The 20,544-nt window shown below is 42.6% G+C and overlaps 1 protein-coding gene and 1 long non-coding RNA gene across 2 annotated transcripts in view; both read right to left on the bottom strand.

Moving 5' to 3' along the window:
• Positions 1-20,544, bottom strand: part of FOXP1 (forkhead box P1) — a 512,855-nt gene that overhangs the window by 409,209 nt on the left and 83,102 nt on the right. The window lies entirely within an intron of this gene.
• Positions 17,168-19,568, bottom strand: LOC147583520 (uncharacterized). Its single transcript, XR_015248288.1, has 2 exons — positions 18,105-19,568; positions 17,168-17,879 (listed from the first exon to the last, which is right to left on the bottom strand). It is a non-coding gene; the product is annotated as an uncharacterized LOC147583520 (long non-coding RNA).

The raw sequence follows: 20,544 nt of genomic DNA, 5'->3' as shown, positions 1-20,544 counted from the left end.
ATGAGTTCAAGCCCCACGATGGGCTCTGTGCTGACAGTTCAGAGTCTGTTTGGGATTCTCTCTCTCTACCTCTCTCTCAGCCCTTCCCCCCCACCCCCCACACTCTCTCTCAAAATAAATCAACTTAAAAAAAAAAAGAGAATAGTGCTGTTGAACATTTAACTCTAAACGTCTCTGATGCAAACTTCTGGAACTTCCTAGACTCCAATGGCGTCTGTGAGTTCTGTGGAAGGAAATTACGGGCAGGAGCTAACTTCCAACTCTGAGAGGAGAAAAGAGAATAGCAGAGAGAAGGGAGAATATCAAGAGTTGTTTAACCAAAACCAATCCCAAAAATGAAGTCTCCAGGAATCCTCATTGGAATTCCCAGGAGGAATGAGATAAAGGTTCAAGCCAATTTTACTAGAGTCTCAAAAGTCAGGGTGACCTCCGTTGATGAATGACTTCTCAAGCGATGATGACAAGGTCTTCAGTAACATGGCCAACTACAGACTCCCAGGGGACGCATGAACCACATCCCAAAGTCGACACTGGTGTCACGACCTGCAGGATTTTGTTAAATCTATTTTCTTAAAACGAGGGCCAATACCGGCAGTATGCGAAGTGGGGGGCAGTGAAGCTTCTCAAGGTGTTACAAACCTTTCTAACCCTTTTGTAAATGTCCAACCTAAGGAATCAAGACAAGAAATAGAAACTCAAGTCCACTAACGTGGGAGGGCAAGTTTTGCCGGGGTGACATTTTGTAGAACCCTTAAAGGAAATCACTTTGTGGCTACGTGAAAAGGGGGGGGGGGCACTATGTCCTTGTCCAATCAATAATACCAAAAAGTCTTCAGCAATAACATTTCTTTGGGTGTTGAAAAAAAAAAAAATAAAGACCCAGAAGTCTCAACTGTTAAGCTTATTAGTAATTAACAAGAGGTATAGGGAAGGGAAGTCAAAAAAAAATTCTTAACTACAATCGCTGGCAAAGGCGATGAAAGCAATGAGCTTCCCATATGCATTTCAGCAGATGAATGGATTTTCAAAGGAGAAAAATATCACCCCAAATGAAAAGTTAACACATTTATTGACCACACTCTTAGCCCATATTTCACAACATAATGGTAATCTTGCTGAATTCTGTAAAATCCTATTATAGATCATTTAGCATTTACTATAGCATTTAAAGCAGCCAGGCTTCTGTGTTGGAATGCATTTGGGGGGGTGTATAAAATTCTATGTGTTGGGCTGAACCTCGCACACTCTAGAAGGAAACTCCATCTCTCCTCTACCGCCCTCAAGTTGCAGCACCGAGGAGCAGAATCCTCTTGAGTCGGCCACTCATGGGACAGACTGATACCTAGCCACTCCCACACTTGCTAACTGAGGTGGGAAAGCCTCCCAAGTATACATATGTGTGCTTAAGGGAACAGAGCATACTCATGATACATATACAAATACACAGTGATACATATGAATGTATATGGGAATACATATATAAATATGTACATGAATATGTATACAAATATGAATATGTATAGGTATGTGTCTGAAGCGTGGCCTACAAATCTGTCATCTCCAATGTGCAGAAAGATTTTTCTTTATCTCATAAAGCTTATTTATTTCCTGATCTCCTTCTCCAGCCAGTCTTTCTTCGCCCCCCTCACTAAATGTACCAATCCCCCCCGCCTCTCTCTCTATATATATATATACATACATATATATATATATGTATGCATGTATGTGTATATATATATATATGTATGTATGTGTATACATATATATGTATGTATATATATATACACACACACACATATATGTATGTATGTATATACACATATATACATACTCCCTTGGCTTCCAATCCACATCTCCAGCCGAACTACCTTCCCAAGGTTATGTGGAATGTGTGTTTCATCATCTTCCAGAAAGATTCTGCCTGAAATTAACTCTCGCACCTAACATGCCATCCAAACCCCAACTCATCTCTTCCCAGTCTGTCCCTCTCCTCTTTTGGGTACAAGGGCTGGGAACACCAACCTGATTTTCTCAATCATCCATCACCTTCACACTGAATCTAGTCGATGAAACTTCACAGGTTTTTATATACACCCCCATCGCCCATCATCACCTTTCCAATCTTTTCAACTACCCGGCTGAAGACTAGGATTTTGGCTCTTCAGAAACATCACAATTTCCTCTAATTTGGGCTCCCCACTATATTCTATAAAACAGTGACACATGAACTATCCCGGAGCCCAGCCCTGACCAAGAGAGATCTGTGCTCCTAAAAACCCTAGTCATGCCCAAGGGCTGTGCAGTCAGAATCTTCAAAAGGCTGGTCCTGGAGTCACAGAGCCAATGTGAAATCAGGGCTCCATTTCACTACTCTGTGCTTGTGGCAAAATCGCATACCCTTTCCAAGACTCCATTTCCTTATCTGTATAGTAATCTATGGATAATAATAGTACCCCCTTCCTTGGATTTGTATAAGAAGTAAAGCTTAATGAACTATAAATCACCAGGCTTGTTCCCATGCCCATAGCAAATGTTATCTGCTATTATTAATATTAATATTAATTGATACTACCGAGGAAATCCCTTGGTGGTGAACCTGAATTTGCAATTCTCCACGGTAGTAAGTCAGCTCCCTTTCCAACTCATTTTCTCTCTTCCCTACCATGAACTCCACGTCCCAACCGAGATGAATTATTCGTTGTTCTCCTCAAGTATCAAGATCTTTTGGTCTCTGTTGCTTATTCATTCTGTTCCCATGAACCAGAAAACCACATCTTTTCTCCTAACCCAACTACCTCAAGCTTACCTCTTCCGGAAGCTGTAGCTTAAATCCTCCAAGGGGGTAAAGAAATATCTCACACGTTTTCATACCTCATTCCTAAGGACAAAGTATGAACTTCGGTTTTCTCAAAATTGCCTACAGCAGTTTTAAACACACCCTGAACTATCCGTTCCATAAGGCGGTAGAGGTGAAGCAACGCAAAACTCATCCCCCTGCGCACCACAGGGCACCGCGCATCTCCACCGACGCTAAAACCAAACACGGGCTTCTTAACTTAACCACCTCCCAGTTCGCAAACGTTCTCTCTCTGTCTTGGTTAAGTTCCTATCGATACAACTGCAACAACCAAGGACTTTGTATCTAAAACATCTAATATTATACTCCTTTTCTATGCCCATGACAAATAAGCATTTTAGAGGCTTCAGTCATCCCTTGTCAGAACAAGTTCTGGCTGTCAGGGAAACCACCTCATACCTAAATGAGTTAGTATTGCCTATGATCTGCCTCTTGGAATTCATATTGTTCATTCCACGGAATATACATCAACTCCTTAGGGTGGAGTGTGAACAAATGTATACCAATTCTTGAAAGTGGCATACGCATCTGTGATTATTACACATTATCAGCTCAATAGCCACACCCATGTCATCTTCCAATGGTACTTATTAAGGACCCATATGTTCCCGCTGCATGACAAAAACAAAGCTGCTGTTCAGTTCGGCTTCCATTTACTTCCACATCTAATGCTCTTAAGAGAATGGGTGGTTCTCTGTTATTGAAAAAGTTTGTAACTGTCAAAACAAGAAACTCACTGGGTTATAGTCAGAGGCTTATAATGCCAATACCAAACCAATGCCAGAACATACACTAACAAAAAAAAAAAAAAATTCTGTCAATTTTTCCGCCTGGAAGTCTGTTTCTATGCATTGCCTATATACCCAGCCAATTCAAAAGGGATGAAAAGTAAAAATCTTTTGCTGTCATGTAGCCAATACAGCCAGTGGATTTCCTTTTCTAACTTTATTTTTTGAATGTCCTGTAGACTCATCGTAAATCATTTCCAATCTAATTCTCCTGCTTCCCAATTTTAACTGTCGGCCTTATTTAAAGAATTGCCTCTATATTTAACAGATTCCATATCCATTCTGAGAGCTAGTAAGCTAAAAAAGAGTGTGTTGTTCTAAAATGCATCATTCAACTGCCTGACTCTTAAAGCAGCTTAAATGTTAAACGTGCAATTGTCTTACCTAGCAGTGATTTGAAAACTACACATATGACTTTCCAGTGATAAAGAAAATCACAGCTGAATGCATGTTCAGCACCTCTCTCCCTTCTAGGTTTCAGGTGACATGATTTATCGACGTGCACTCTCTCAACCAGTCCGAGGGCACAATACCACTGCAACAGCAACAAAACACACAGGTACGCACAGAGCACAACTGGAAATGTTTGGTGTGCGCGAAGCGAGATACGCCTTGTGACCGGTGGCCTTTAGTTGCTTTTCATCCAAGAGGCTATTACGCCTTTTATCAAAATTAAAAATTAAATAAAGTTTCCCAAAGCACGAGGTAACAATTGACACTTGGTTGCTTTCAAGAGTCCTCCGGGGAGAAAAAGGAAGAAGAAAAAAATGCAGTGGCAGTTACAACAAATTAACAACATATAATAAAAATGCCATAAACATGCGGCGTACGTCATAAATCTAATCAAGTCTACAAGGCGGGCAGATAAAAATGATTAACGGCCACTATCCTTGAAAAGAAAAGAAAAATTTTGTCCCTGGTTATTCATCACGGCTCATGTGCTGACCCTGAATCTAACATGTAGATCGAATGATCTTTAGAGCAACACACTGTGCCAAGGAGGATGGCCTTTTCACTTCCTATTTGATTTTCTGAGAAATCGAGAAAACAGCAAAGGTAGTGCCACTTTTTCATTAAGAGTGCGGCTTTGCGGGGGGCGGGGGGGTGTTAATAAAAGTTCTCAGAATCTTTATCTCTCTCAGTGGAAAAAGAAATGACAAGGCCAACAAAAACCCCACGAGTCTGTGTACCGACAGGTAGGGTTTTTGTATTTTCGTCCCATCTTGAAGTGGTATTCAGTCACTTTTTATTGGTTGGCTGCAATCTTTCCTGATTCTGATAAGTTACCAATTCAGCCCAGGCCTCCAGCCAATGAGGAATATATATGCTAACTGTGTAAGGTGTGGAGATAAACTTCCCTCCCTAAGGAAACAGGAAAACTGAAGCCTGCCCAAGAGGTAGGTTCTGTGGCGTAACAAAGGCTGGGATAACTTCCATCACAAAGACTGTCACCTTGACGGGCAGCAGGTCTAAGAACCTTCTGCTCTTAGAGTTAAGATTCTCCAGACAGATCCTCTGTGACAAGAAGGGTTACCTGGAGTGAGGATTAACATGCAGATGTGTAAAAAAATTTTTAAAAATACAACTTTTTTTTTTTAAAGCAGAAGTTCAAATGAACAAACTCCTACTTGTTCCTCAAAGGAAAAACAAAGAGCTTTCAGAAACATCTCCTCGGAGAGATGTAATAGAATATGAGTAAATTATAACAATTAAAAACCATTAAAGATAGAATAATTGAGAGTACCTGTTTGGGTAACAATGACTTTCTTGAATTCCTCATAACAGAGGGTCTATTTTTAATCACTCTTTTTGCAAAAACTTGTATCGTTTAACAATAGTTGCGGATTTTTCATTTTTATACATCCACAAGAACACAAAGTGAAAACCATAAATTATATACGAACTCCAGCTGTTAAATGTTGGCATTTTGTCTTTAAAAAAAAAAAAAAAAAGTTCAGAAATCTGTTTCCTTAAACCAAGGAAATGTGGGAAAAGGCCATCCTGCCGGTGGAAACCTTTAGCAGCAGCAGCTCCTGCTGTGGTTTCTTGCCGAGGCAGCAAAGTCTACTGAACGAGAGGCCGCTGCCAACTCAAATACTGTTTGCTTTCACACCCAAGAACAAACTGTGTGCACGGCGAAGGCATCCGAAGGGCTGGGAGCAGCTGGAGAGGACTGCAGAAAGGTAACAGTGGAGTCAGAGCTACTGTAAACTGGCTCGCGCTTTCCTATCAGCAGCAAGACGGCATCCCAGCAAACACCACGTCGCCTTCTCCTGGTGTCTGGGCGGCCCTCAGCCGGTACCTGCTGTAATTCAACACCTCCTCCTTCCAGGTCGCAGAGCCAAGGGACTTTGCAAAAAAAAAAAAAAAAAAAAATCATCCGGACGGATGAAACACGTGCTCCTTCAGGGCGATTCCAAGGGCCGCAAATGGGAGTAATGAGAACTCTCCCTATCTCGGGGCAACGTGCAACCTGCACTCTCTGCAAGAAGGAAATGCAAAGGAAGTGTTCGCCGCAACTTGTGAACCCAGGGCAGACAGCTCTGCCAAGGCAAACATTATTCCTCCAAGGGTTTTCTGCTCCAAAGACCCTCCAGGTTACCTGTGTGCCCCCAGAGATGGGTGTCACTGAGGACGTGTCAGGGGGAGCCGAGGATTCTACAAGGACGAAAAAACAAGCCAAGTGTCCAAGAAAAGAGGTTTATACCATGACGACTGGCTTCTGATTTCAAGTAAACAAAGGCCAACTTCTTTTTGGGATAGTGGTGTTTAAGCCCCCAAATTAAAAATGGTCAAATAAGAAAGATTTTTTTTTCTTTCCCTTGCCCATAGTGCTTTGAAATAAGAGTTAAAATTATCATGCAGTTGGCTAAATTGGTCAATTTCATGATATGTATATTTTAACCACAATAAAAAAAAAAAAAGAAAAGAAAAGGATTGTGCAATGCCACAGTGGTGAAAAGAAAAGAGCCCTCCGTCTGAGACAAGCTATCTGTTATGAAATTCTGCCTCCCCGTGCCTGGCATGCTGCAATTCCAGAATCACACACAGTTAATCATTTTAAGGAAGAATCCTTTCCAAGGTAGAAAATCATAGTGTTTCTTTGAAAACCCCTATTCCTCCTAGTCCCCCTCTTCCCTAACCACTGTTATTTAAAACAGCTCACACAAAAGTCCTGGGTGCCACACATGTGCATGAAGGAAAGAGGGACTCTGCATGAATGAAAGATCTAAATATTCCCCACCTATAATAAGGAAGTTTACCTAGGGCAAAAATATCACATATTCCCAATTCCAGATTGGACCTAGTAAGCTTTCAATGTTAAGAGTCAACTTTATTGACTTCCTCTAGTTTAAAATTAGAAGCCTTTTTCTTACTGTCTTAACCACCCACACCTACTGCCCCCACCACAAAAAAAGTTTGATGGTTTAGACACAGGTTAAAAAAAAAAAATCTGTCCAACTACACAAAGACCTCCTTTCTTCCCAAATAAAAAAGAGTGGAAGAATTTGCCAACGGTTCCCCCAAGACACAATCCTATAGCAAATTCTCCTTGCCTCCAGAATGATTGATGTGATGTCCTTCCCCTCTGTCAACACTCCCTACCTTGTCTGGTCGCTGGTGAAAACCAGGAAGCCACAGACACACGCTTCGGTCTTTTGCTTGTGCGGGCCTCAATTCTCCAATGCCAGGCTGCTGCCAATGTCCTTGCAGCCAATGGTAAACAGGCCACAGGGTTCAAGTTAACTGCAGAGCGTTACCACACTGAACATCTGGTCATGAATGAACGGATTGCCCACTAACTCTCAGCATTGGGCAGCTGATGAAAAATTCAACATTTTCCTTGTTGGCACAGTTGTTTTGGAGAATTCTCTAGAGCTTCCTGAATTATATTAAGAAAATTTCACTGCAGCAATCTATATCTGTGAGAACAGCTGGTGTTGAAAGGGATCTGCTGCTCTCTCTCCGTGCTGGGGGACCTCATGTTGGATCAGGACAGTTTTACTACATTTGTCCTTGAAAACTTAGCCTTCGCTCTGAGGTACCAGGCAAAGCAAATGGCAGGAAAGGCAGCTCCCTGTTGCTGGATCCCCACACAGACAGACCTCTTAATTCAGGATGAAGAAATCTATTACCTAGCTAAGAGGACATTAAGATCAAAACAGTACCTGACAAAGACCTCTCTCTGAATTTCTCTGAGAGAAAATATAGGCAAATGGTCATCAGAACTGTTGCTGAGGTCTGCAATCCAATTGGTCCCGTTACCACTGGACATTTTTGGGAAGATATTCAGTTACAAAATAACAGTTCTTGACAAAACCCAATGAGACGCAACATGTCCAAATAGTAGTTTTACACCACATGACAGATCTTAAACTTCGCTCAGTCTTCTCTATTAAACCTAAGGATGACATAGTTCAAGCAAATCAAATGTAATGTGTTCTCTTATGCTCAGCACTGGGAGAAACCACATTGCCAGAAGTGGTCCGTTGATGCTGGAGAAGAGAAATTCTCTAAAAATGTAACAGTGGCGTTTAAAGACATTAACTTGTTAATGGATATATGTGATATATTATTATTCTTTTTTGCTGAAAAAAAAAAGGAAGTGGTAAACTTAAGTCAAGCTAAATTTAGGCTATTATCTATGCAGCATAAATTTCACTTCTGTGTATAAATGCTAACTTGCATATTTCTCCATGGTAACTAAACTATGATTAAAACAACAGTGAAACCAGCCTTTAAAGCCACCTGTTTAACTAGGAACAACCTAATTTACAAAAATACTTAAACTTTGGAAATTTCATGGGCATCTCTATCATGCCTTTCCCGGTAGAAAGCTCACTTTTCCATGAACACATAATTGCAGTGTATTTGGCCTGGGTCGTAATCATTCTTTTTTTAACTGGTGTAATTTTTCCAGGCATTGTTCACTCTAACAGTAGTGCTATGTAAGATTATAAAGAAGAAGACTCTAATAACTCTTTCCAAAAAGGAAGTGATTTTACTGCTTGGGAGGGATTAATTTACCTAGAAAGTATCTTTGCATTTTACAAAAAGAACTAACGAAAGAAGAAAATTCCACACTGAAAAGGCAATTGGAGATAGCAAGCCACATTTACACTAAAAATTTTTTTTATTGAGATACCCTTGTAATTTACTAATGAAGAAATGGGCTATTTTATTGGTGAAATTAAAGAAATAATTATAATATGTCCAAGAATAGTAAAAATGTAGGTATAAGCAATATTTTCTTATTTAATTATAAAACATAAAAGTAGATTTGAATGTGAATCATTTTGAAACCTTAGAATTAAGTTTAGAATTTAAATACTGAAAACCCCTTGAAGTCGAAACATAATCTTAATAGGTCAGGTTTGGTGTGAAAATCATGACTCATGCTCATGACACATATTCAGAAATGCCTCATACTAAAACTTTATCATAATCAAAAATTGATCCTCAAGGTTTGTGTGTGTGGGGGGGGGGGGGTGTGTGTGTGTGTGTTTGTCTCCTGGTCTTTGTATGATGTAATGTCTAAGGCCACATTTCACACTGTTAAGTAATGATGACTGTGTAAGACTCATGATAAAAAAAAACTCATAAAATGTCCACAATTTATAATTTTATGTATACCTGCCTCTCTAATATCACGTACATTTGCACAGTGGATGCTAATTAGATAACAATGGTATTACTATAATGTCTATAAAACCTGCCTTTAAAACCAAATTCTGTTAAAAATAGTCTTTTCAAGCTGACATAGCCCATTTCCAGGGTCATATTTAAAATAATTAGCACCACTGCGAGTAAGTGTTCTAATAAAACTCAAAAATGACTTCTAAGCAGAATGCAAAATTCTTTAAAACATAACAATAAAGTCTTCCAGTAACCAGACATCATCTTTCCAAGGGATGCCTATGAAATCAAAAAAGTGTAAGATCTCAAAATACAGATTCCCTGGGGCCATTTACACGGCTCCTAAAACTCATCTTAGAAAACTGGACCAATGGAATGTTACCCTAGCTGGTTCCTTGACATACACAGGTGTCCTGCTGAGCAGATCAAGAGATTCTGAGAAGTAGATGGAGACACAAGCCGGCTTGTGCATCAAAAATATCAACTATCTAGACCCAATTTCCACGATAATTACCTCCTCCCAAAGAACAGCATGTAAACTGCTCATATCCATAAGCCAAATCCAAGGTGACCACAAGTCACTTTTTATCTTATAAAAACTACTGTGATCCTCTTTAAAGACAAGTCTTCTAAACTAACAGTAAACCCTTCTTTTTGAATTTTCCCATATTTCAAACTCAGTCCAGCTAAGAGACAAGTAATATAAGAGAGAGAATCCTATAGGTGGTGGCCATGTGTTATTATAATATTCCAGACCTTAAAAAAGAAGGTCAGTTATCTATGAAGGTGAACAAGTATCCAGGAACCATTTACTGAATAAGGTAACTATATCCATCTTGACTTTATCTGCTAGGTTTCTCCATGAGTAATAGAAAACCTCTTTAATGAGCAGAAAAATACATTCGTATAATTTTAAAAATTAGGTATTTTTAGCAGGGAAGGTTAACAAGTGAGGATTATCAATCATGATAGCCACATCATACTTGCATATGATTTCACATTTGCCCAGCAGTCACCATGAGCCCTCAGTCATTTCAAAATTAGACCAACCTTGTGTCAAAGGCATAATCCATCTGTGGGTGACTGGGGAACTAAATAGCTTGTCCCAGTAGAGAAGAGACTTGTCTTGCAACTCAAGTTCCAAATGCTCCATTCAGATAATAATAATAATAATAATAATAATAATAATGTTTCTTCTTCTTCTTTTAATGTTTATTTTTGAGAAAGAAAGAGAGATGCAAGGAGAGGGAGAGGGAGAGGGAGAGGGAGAGGCAGAGTAGGAGGGGGACAGAGAACCCAAAGCAGGCTCTGCTCGGATGGCAGAGAGCCCAATGTGGGGCTCAAACCCACAAACTGTGAGATCGTGACCTGAGCCAAAGTCAGACGCTCAACCGACTGAGCACAGGCACCCCCAGATAATGCTTCTTACTTCAAGAACTAAAGCGGGGGCGCCTGGATGGCTCAGTCGGTTGAGCATCCGACTTCGGCTCAGGTCATGATCTCGCTGTCTGTGAGTTTCAGCCCCGCGTCGGGCTCTGGGCTGACACTCAGAGCCTGGAGACTGCTTTGGATTCGGTGTCTCCCTCTCTCTCTGTCCCTCCCCCATTCATGCTGTGTGTGTCTCTCTCTCTGTCAGAAATGAAAAACATTAAAAAAAATTTTAGAAAAAAGAACTAAAGTGGATAAATCCAGGTAAAATCATCTACTTCCTTCCAGTTAATGCCTAGAGGTTGCTTAACTGATCTAACTACTCAGCTGATGACTGAACAGATTCCTGGTTCTCTGTTAGCCTGAAAATAATAGCTAGAGCAACAAAGCTCAGGGGTGACATGACCTTGTCCACCATCAGGCCCCAACTAATTCTCTTGCCCAACTAATTTCCCCTGTCCACCCTGCATACCTCTTTCCAGCCACACTGATCTTCTTTGTGTTCCTTAAGTCCACCAAGCTCGTGGCACCTGAGCGTCTGAGCACCGATTGTTCCAAGTCTGCAATGCTCACCTTCCACCCTACTCCTGGTTGCCTCCCTCTTGCCATTCGGATCTCAGCTCAAACGCCACCTCCTCTGAGAAGCCTTCCCTGGCTACCTTGTCTACAGTGGCCCAGAAGCAGTCTTACTCCACCGCCCTGTCTTACTTCTCCACACAGCACTTTTCTCTGACACTGTTCTTTGCGGTCTTTAATACCTGCTCCCTACTAGAATGTCAGCCACACAACGGCAAGGGTCTTGCGGTGTTGTGAATGGTTGCACTTCTGGTGCTTACAACAACACCCGACATTTGTTAGGTGAAGGGATGGATCGTATCCCATAGCACGTCCGTCCCCAATAACACATCTCTCCTCCCTCCCCGAGAACCCGAGGGCCTCTCATATGGTCAATGTTTGGCATGAAAGGGGGAGGGGATTTTAGTTACAAGTTACTCATCTGCTTCGGATGTGTTTTCAGTGGTCTGCAAAAGGTACGCTGAGTAAGAGACATCTCTGAACCGCTGGGAAACAGAAATGGGTGAGAGAATACTGAGTTTGGTTACGCAAATCCCTTCCGTGCTCAGGAATCATCCCACATACAGGGAGGAGCAGAGGGGAGTAGCGGGAGCCAGGGCTTTGGTCAGGGGGACACAGCGAGCAGAGCCGAGGCAAGGCTTCCCTGGAACTCTGGCACCGGGCTTCACGGAACCCTGAGGGCTGACATGTTAGCACATCGAAGCACAGGGACAATCCCGCAACTTCAGCGGAGCACTGACCACAAAGAGCAGGAGGAGGCAGCAAGTGTCACATGTAGCCAGAAATGTGCTGCCCAGCGATGGCAACAAGACCCAGCAGTGACCGAGTGCTCAGGGCACCCAAGGAGCGTGTGCACACACTGTCTCATCTAACCCTCACTTCCAGCTTAATGAGCTAGGCGTGTTACAATCATCTCCTTTTTTTGCAAATGAGGAAGCTGAGCCGGGAACGGTGAAGTCGTTTTGCCCATTATGGGGCCAGGATTTGAACCCAGACGTCCGAGTTAAAACCCAACTCTTATTCTGTTCACTTGTGTCCAGGGAGGGCAGGGTTCCCACCAACCGAGGCTCAAAAAAGCCTTTAGGAGCCACGGGCAGGTGAGACCAGTCCTGAGGCAACCTGGCTTCAAGTAACAGAAAGTCACATGTGGTTACAATGACAGAACATGCATTTATGGGCGGGGCCACCCCCATAAAGGGGGGGGGGGGCGCTCAGCACAAAAGGAAAATGCGGGCCCCTTGTTCAAACTATTAAGAATTTCAAAGGGCTCCTGGGTGGCTCAGTCGGTTGAGGGTATGACTTCAGCTCACGCAATGACCTCACGGTTCGTGGGCTGGAGCCCTGCGTCGGGCTCTGTGCTGACAGCTAGGGGCCTGGAGCCTGGAACCTGCTTCAGATTCTGCGTCTCCCTCTCTCGCTCTGCCCCTCCCCCACCTGCAATCTGTCTCTCTCTCTCAAAAACGAATAAAAGTTAAAAAAAAAATTAAAAAAAAAAGTTCAAGATGGTAACAGCAGTGCGTTCTAGCAAAGGCAGGGCCCTTCTGAGCATAGGCCCTGGGGTGGGTTCACACATCTCAAGCCCATGGAGACAGCGCTGGTCCGAAGTGCTTTATGTCTCTGAAACGTAACTCCTTGCATTTCCATTTTGGTTCTTTCTTTCTAAGGGTCAACACAGGAGTCATAAAGAAAATGTGTATCATAAAATGAAAGACACACAGTCAGGGGGTGGAGAAAACGTGTGTTTTTCTGACGTTTTTCTCTTAATGGTCTAAGGGTTGGGCACGAGCCATCAAGTGGCAGTCTCTGGAATTACATGATAGGTGCCTGGGAGACAAAAATCAACTCGGAAGGGACTGACTCTAAGTGGATTCTCAGGCTCCAAACTTCAAGTTAAGGGCATGGCAAAAATCCACCTAAATTGCTCTATTAATTTTGTGGACAAATATTTACAGTTTGGGAAAGTTTTATCTGGAAGGATTGGCTAGCGATCTCCAAGTGATATGTAGCATGCAGGCTACTGTCCACGTGGTTCGTTTGATTGAGTCTATAAATATGTCCTTTTTTTCATACATCTTTTTTCTAATGTTTAGTTATTTTTGAGAGAGAGAGAGAGAGAGAGAGAGAGCAGGGGAGAGGCAGAGAGAAGGGGACAGAGGATCCGAAGCGGGCTCCTTGCTGACAGCAGCAAGCCCGATGTGGGGTCAAACTTATGAACCACGAGATCACGACCCGTGCCAAAGCTGGATGCTCAACCGACTGAGCCATCCGGGTGCCCCAAATACTTCCCAAATGTACATTATGTGTCAGGTAATAGGACAGGACAATCCCTTCCTGGACGTGGGGGAATGAGCATTAAGTAATTTTACAAGTACACATGTAATCACCGAGTACAATAAATCTACAGGATGTGACAGAAAACGTGCAGAGGACCTTGTGCTTTGCACTAAGAGAGGAGGGCAGGTCACAGTAGTATGAACACCCCCCCCCCCCCCCACCACTCACAGAGTTCTTCTTCAAAAGTCTCGGTCTTCCATTTATACTATTTAAAGTAACTTTTCTTTTTTTTTTTTTTTAATTTTTTTTTTGCAACGTTTATTTATTTTTGGGACAGAGAGAGACAGAGCATGAACGGGGGAGGGGCAGAGAGAGAGGGAGACACAGAATCGGAAACAGGCTCCAGGCTCTGAGCCATCAGCCCAGAGCCCGACGCGGGGCTCGAACTCACGGACCGCGAGATCGTGACCTGGCTGAAGTCGGACGCTTAACCGACTGCGCCACCCAGGCGCCCCTAAAGTAACTTTTCTATCCACCCTGGAAGAGGCAGGAGAGTTCCCATGTCCGGCACAATTCCAAGTTCCACACTACACAGAACCAATCCCACAATGTAACTCTCCTCTGTATAAAATTTTACAGGGAAGTGAAGGAAGGAGGAGGAGAAAAGGTGGGGAGGGGTGAGGAAGAGAGGGAGAGGAGAGGGAGAGGACAGAGAGAGAAGTGGGGGAAGGGGGAGAGGGGAGGGAAGAGAGGAGAGAGGAAGTACAGAGAAACAGATCACTAACCTTCTGACCAGAGCTTGACTTTAAGAAATAACCATTTTCTTCTCCCCCACCCTTTTCCTTCTCTAAAAGCTTGAGAACACTCTTCAAACCACTCATAGCTTCTATCACTCCAGGGTCTTAACATTATTTTAACAGAGCTTTGCATGTGCAAATAATACTAAAACCAGAAACGGTGCCTTTCCCTTAGAAGCATCTATCGAATCTGAGTGTATATATGTCGAGTCTACGTGTGTGATATATACGTCAACAGCGTGTAAGTAATATCTTGCCTCCACTTGCTTCTGATCTCTTTGAATGCTCGCATAACCCCTCTCTCTTTTTGAACAGTGCTGGACAGAAATGTTAAGACAGTTCGGTTCTCGCTACGAGGCACTGAACAAATTGAAGAATCTTGCCAGGACTCGAGTCTCGTGAGTTTCCTTTAAACACCGACTTTGCCGGTGAACCTTCCTCGCCCTGTTTAAATTCCAACGTAAAATTTGTACACAACAATAAAACATGTGGCTCATTCGTCGTGCTTTCATGAGCAACTATGTCACTCACACCAAGAGCCACAGGCTGGGTGTGTAGAGCGATTTCATTCCTATTTCACATCACTCAATTGAGCCTTCTGGAGAAAAGCTTTTAACAACCACATCTGGCCTTTAATAAATCACTGCACTTTGTCTTCCTGCCAAAACTCCTCTTTTATCTAACTTACATCTTCATGATGAGATAGGAAATCACGCATTATGGTGGTGACAAACAATTGTAATTATGTCATTAGTAGCCATTTAGTCTACAAAGGTGCTCAAAAAGGAAATATAAAGCACAATAAGAAATATAGGGTAATACATTGATCACAGTTCTAATCCGCTTTTACTTCATGAGTGTAAAAAGCTGGCATAATTCTTGGGCACAGCAGGCAGTAATGGCATACCACTTTATGAACTATGTAGCTATTTTATTCCCCTATCTACTTAAAAATAAAAAAGCATTTAATAGCTTGATTTAGACATAAAAGTTATTTGTGATGCCTCACTGATTATAATGTTTATTTTGCAACTTTTCGTGGAAGTGACTTTTTGTGTTAGGAAAGAAACTTGAGTTACTCGGCCTTAGAAAATGTAGCAACCGTGTGTGTGTATGTGTGTGTCTGTGCGTGCGCACATATACATATGAACACACTTTGGTATACCATGGTATGTACATGCACACATCGCCCCAGGAGCCAACCCCACAAGGTAATACATTCTCTAAGGAGCCCAAGTGGTAAAGAAAAACATTCTGCTATAGAGATATTTTTTTAAATGGGTCATTCATCCTGTATCCCACCGCCTCCCACCATGTAGTTTAGTAATAAAAAATTCCAGCAGGTTTCAAATTAAGTAACTATTTGGGGGTCGCTAAAGTTCTAAAAACTCTGCCAATTCCTCCAAAGTCAATAAAAATCAAATGCCTGATTCTGCACAGACCAGAGCTGTACCATCTACCCAGAGTGAGTCACTATTGGCATGTGAGGGAGAAGAAAGGGGCGGTGGGGGTTGGGGAGGTAAACTGAGGATAAACGGCAGAGCCTACTGAGGTGGAACATGAAAAACCATCCTCTCTTACCAGTATCTCCACCTAAAACACTTACCTAAAAGCACGTACCTAAAACACTTAAGACAGAAACGAAACAAAACAAAACAAAAACGGACGGCAACATGCTCAAACTTTAGCAAGAGCAAAATCAGTTGATGTGTTAACTTCAGCCAGCGACACTGACCTCCCCACTTCTTACAGTCGTTTATTGAATTGTGAAATCTCTACATGAGATGAGCTTTGAATCAAGTCATTGAAAAATGCCCGGTTGTTAATACAACAAATATGTAGTAAATGCCTACCATGTTCCTTATCGATCTGTTAATCCAAAAATAGTTCAGATGTAGACACAGTGATAAAAAGTTAACGTGTGAAATGCTGATGCTAAATCTAATTCACCTAATGTTAAAAATTATGACCAGTATCTCCAGATATGGACATTTTTTCTAAATGATAAGCTTTTAGTTTCCACCTTGCACTTGGCAGTGCATGTTTTCCTGGGGGTGGGGGTGGGGGGGTGGTGTGTGAGGCTGAATTCATAAAAAATTTTTAAAAATTAAAAATTATTTGAAAAATTGGCAAGCAGGGGAAATATTACACTCCTGTTTCCAATAGCGTTATCAACATCATCCACGGGCTAATAAAACCCTAGGCACCAAGGCACTAAACCTATTTAACTCAAAACTTTAATAAACAATCTGAAAAACAGGTGCCTAATTGGATGAGGTGTTCATAACACAGGGCTTTTCTGTTTCATTTATTTACGTATCATCGGTGCTTCACATGTGCCTTTATCTGAACATAAAACCTCCAATTTCAAAAGATGCTCGTGAAATAACAGAAGCTGGATTATTTTCCCAGAAGTCGGAACAGAAGAAAAGAACAAACTCCCACAGCCAGGACCCACATTGTGTGAGACGTTGACTCCCCCATTTCTCAATATTGTGGGGGAGGAATTAGAAAGTGACCATTACGGGCAAACACGGAAAAGTAAAATTTGAGTAAGCAGAGGCTTTAAGAGAACACGCAAGTGGGAGGAAAGCCTGTGTTCAATGAAAACAGAAGGGCCTTCAGCCAAATTTACCTACACGCTATCCGCTCGAGTCTCTCTTCATTGGGCTCAGGTCGAAGGAGGTCTTAGTGCTGGAGCCCTTGCTACCCCCACTCAAAAAACTTTGACATTTAGAATTTTATTTTTTCTAAGAAAAGCTTATCTGGAACTCACATGCTTCTCTAGTTACATATGAAAGAAACCGTACTCACATCAACATTATCTTTATTTATCGACTCCCCTGCACAGTGGCCCGTGGGTACCCGCAGTTCAAAAGTTCAAAAAGGTTTTTGAAAATAAACCAAGATAGAAAACAGGCACCGATTCCTATTTGGAACTTACATTCTCGTGCCTTCTAGCATTCTCTGGATGATGGATCAAGAGGAATGATAAAAGATAGTGAGGCAGCTGCCAGGGGAGGGTATCAGTTGGTGTGGATGGCATTTCTCATGCTGACTGAAAAATTCATCTGGTCCCCACAAGCTGTCAGGCCTAAGCACGGGACAGATCTACATATCACACCTCAGGAGGAGAAGGAGCAGCAAAGGCCTCATTCACTCAGAAATTCTTCCTCCCTTTTATTCTTGTATTTCTGTTTTCATTCGCTCAATTTTTGTGTGCTGTTGCCTCAAACATTTCTCTCTGGGGCTCTGTTAGCCCCCCAAAAGCAACAGCTCAGAAAGCTCAAAACCAGGCTGCGTGCAGGACACCTTTTGCTGGGCTCTCCTGCTGGACTAATTGGGGGATGCCTTCCCTTTCTAAAATGTGTCACTACCTGAAACAGAAAAACATGCCACTACCTGACTGCCATTCAGTCAACATAGTGGGATCTTGCTCCTCAAACAGGTGCAATCAGTGGACACAAAGCAACTCGAATTGTCTGTCACAAGAGACCAGGGTTAGTCTAAGCAGACCATTACCTCCTTTTTTTTTTTTTTTTAATTTATTTTTGGGACAGAGAGAGACAGAGCATGAACGGGGGAGGGGCAGAGAGAGAGGGAGACACAGAATCAGAAACAGGCTCCAGGCTCCGAGCCATCAGCCCAGAGCCTGACGCGGGGCTCGAACTCACGGACCGCGAGATCGTGACCTGGCTGAAGTCGGACGCTTAACCAACTGTGCCACCCAGGCGCCCCGACCATTACCTCCTCTTGAGGGCACCAATACCGTCCAGCCCAAATAAGCAGTTCTTGGGCACAGAGAGCTACCCTCCGCCACCTGCTCACCACTGTAGGCTCCTTGAGGGAAGACATGATACATTGCCATGCTTCCCAACGTGCCATGGAGACAAGCTCGAAACTGAGGACCAGTACACTTTAGTAAGTACACTCAGGCGTCCCAGGATTTCTGCTTCTCGATCTTTAAGGAAGCTCTCATGCATGCCAGAGTTGTTCGCTGCAATAAAAATAAAGTTATAAATGTCCCCCGACATTGGAATGAATAAGCACAACGCATCCTTCAATGACGGAACATCGTGTAGACTTCCGGCGAGGTAAGCTAGACCTGCACAGATCGACGCTCATGGTTCTCAAAATCAAGGCTGAATAAAAAAGCACAGGGTAGTAAGGATACAATGTCCTTTGAGGCTAAACTACAAACCAAACACTCTCGAAAGAAGGCTCTCTGTGTGTAAGCAAGCGTACAAAAATGCGGTGGAGTGAGGGAGCCCCCACTCCCGATGGCACTGGCTTCGGAGGATAAAAAGGGGAAAGACAAAAGGGCATCCAGGCCACAGGTGAAACGCTGTATTCCTTTTAAATACAAACATAAACAAAGAGGACGAAATGTTAACAACTGTCCTTCAAGGTGGAGGGAATACAGGTTGATGACGGCTGGTCTTTGTACTTGCCTCTAACTTTTGCACATCTTGGGCACCTCCTCCATCCCGTGTCAAGTGCCTCTGGAGAGGGTTTCAAAGTCATTCCAACAGGTAGTCTTTTTACACACAGTCATTAGATAACACACCGTGGAAGCAAAGCCAGATTAGTTTCTCAAAAGTCTAGTTCAGGGGCATGTTAGGTCTTCCCTTCTGTTTATTGGGTGGAAATGTCATAATCCGTAGTACCTGGAAATTGGGAAGAATGAACTTGGATCTCTTCAAATTCACAAAACCCTGGCATGTGCACACGTGGCTGGACAGAAGCTGCTCCCATCAGTCCCAGTGGGGGCAAGGACGACGAGCCCCTGATAGAACAAAAACCTTGCATAGACCTCCACACAGGAGACAGCATTTAAAAAAAAAAAAAAAAAATATGCAGCTCACCACTGAAAACCGTCAGGCAGATGGCTGCTAAACTGCGATCAAAGTAAGGGAACCACAAAAAGGACATCACTTTGGGACTCAGGCTGGGGTTAGGGAACAATTACTGATGTGATACACAGATGTCCCACCTCTAACAGAAAGAGTTTCCTCTCCACACCAAGGAAACGAATAATCTCGCTTTAAAAATCAGCAGGGGTGCCTGAGTGGCTCAGTTGGTTGGGCATCCACCTTCGGCTCAGGTCATGATCTCACAGTTCGTGGGTTCAAGCCCACATCAGGCTCTACACTGACAGTTCACAACCTGAAGCCTGCTTTGGATTCTCTGTCTCCCTCTCTCTCTGCACCCCCCCCCCAATTCGTGCTCTCTCTCTCAAAAATAAATAAATGCTAAAAAAAAAAAAAAAAAGGAAATCAGCAGAGGACCTGAAAAGACATTTGTCCAAAGACGACATCCAGATGGCCAACAAGCGCATGAAAAAATACTCAACATAACTCATCATGAGGGAAATGTACATGAGAATCACACCTCACACCTGCCAGAATGGCTAGTATCAAAATGACAAGAAATACCAAGTGGTGGTGAGGGTGTGGAGAAAAGGGAAGCCTAGGGCACAGTTGGTGGGAATGCAAACTGGTGCAGCCACTCTGGAAAACAGTATGGAGGTTCCTCAAGAAATGAGAAACAGAACTACCAAAGAGCCCAGTAACTCCACTTCTGGTCACTTACCTGAAGAAAGCAAAAACACAAACTCAAAAATATATATGCACCCTATGTTTACTGCAGCATTATTTACAGCAGCCAAAGTATGGAAGCAGCCCAAATGTCCACTGGCAGAAAAAGGATTCTTGACTTCGGCTCAGGTCAGGTCACGATCTCCCACTTCGTGACTTGCAGCCCCATATCGGGCTCTGTGCTGACAGCATGGAGCCTGCCTAGGATTCCGTCTCCATCCATCTCTGCCCTTCCCCCACTGCTCTCTCTCTCTCAAAAAAAAAAAAATGATAAAAAAAAAAAAACTTAAAAAAGAAAAAAGGATAAAGAAGAGGTGGTGTGCATGCATGCATACACACACACACACACACACACAGTGGAATATTACTCACACATTAAAAAAAGAACAAAATCTTGCCATTTGTGACAACATGGACGGATGTAGAGGGTATTATGCTAAGTGAAATCAATCAGAAAAAAACAAATACCATATAATTTAACTTATATGTGGAACCTAAAATGAAAAACAAATGAACAAAAAAAAAAAAACCCCACAAAGAAACAGAAATAGAAATAAACTCGTAAGTACAGAATAAACTGGTGGTTGCCA

This window comes from Puma concolor, chromosome A2 (assembly GCF_028749965.1).
Source record: "Puma concolor isolate L17-30 chromosome A2, mPumCon1.1.hap2, whole genome shotgun sequence".
Taxonomy (NCBI): Eukaryota; Metazoa; Chordata; class Mammalia; order Carnivora; family Felidae; genus Puma; species Puma concolor.
The sequence above is the reverse complement of the archived record's forward strand: the minus strand, read 5'-3'. Positions and strand labels throughout refer to the sequence as shown.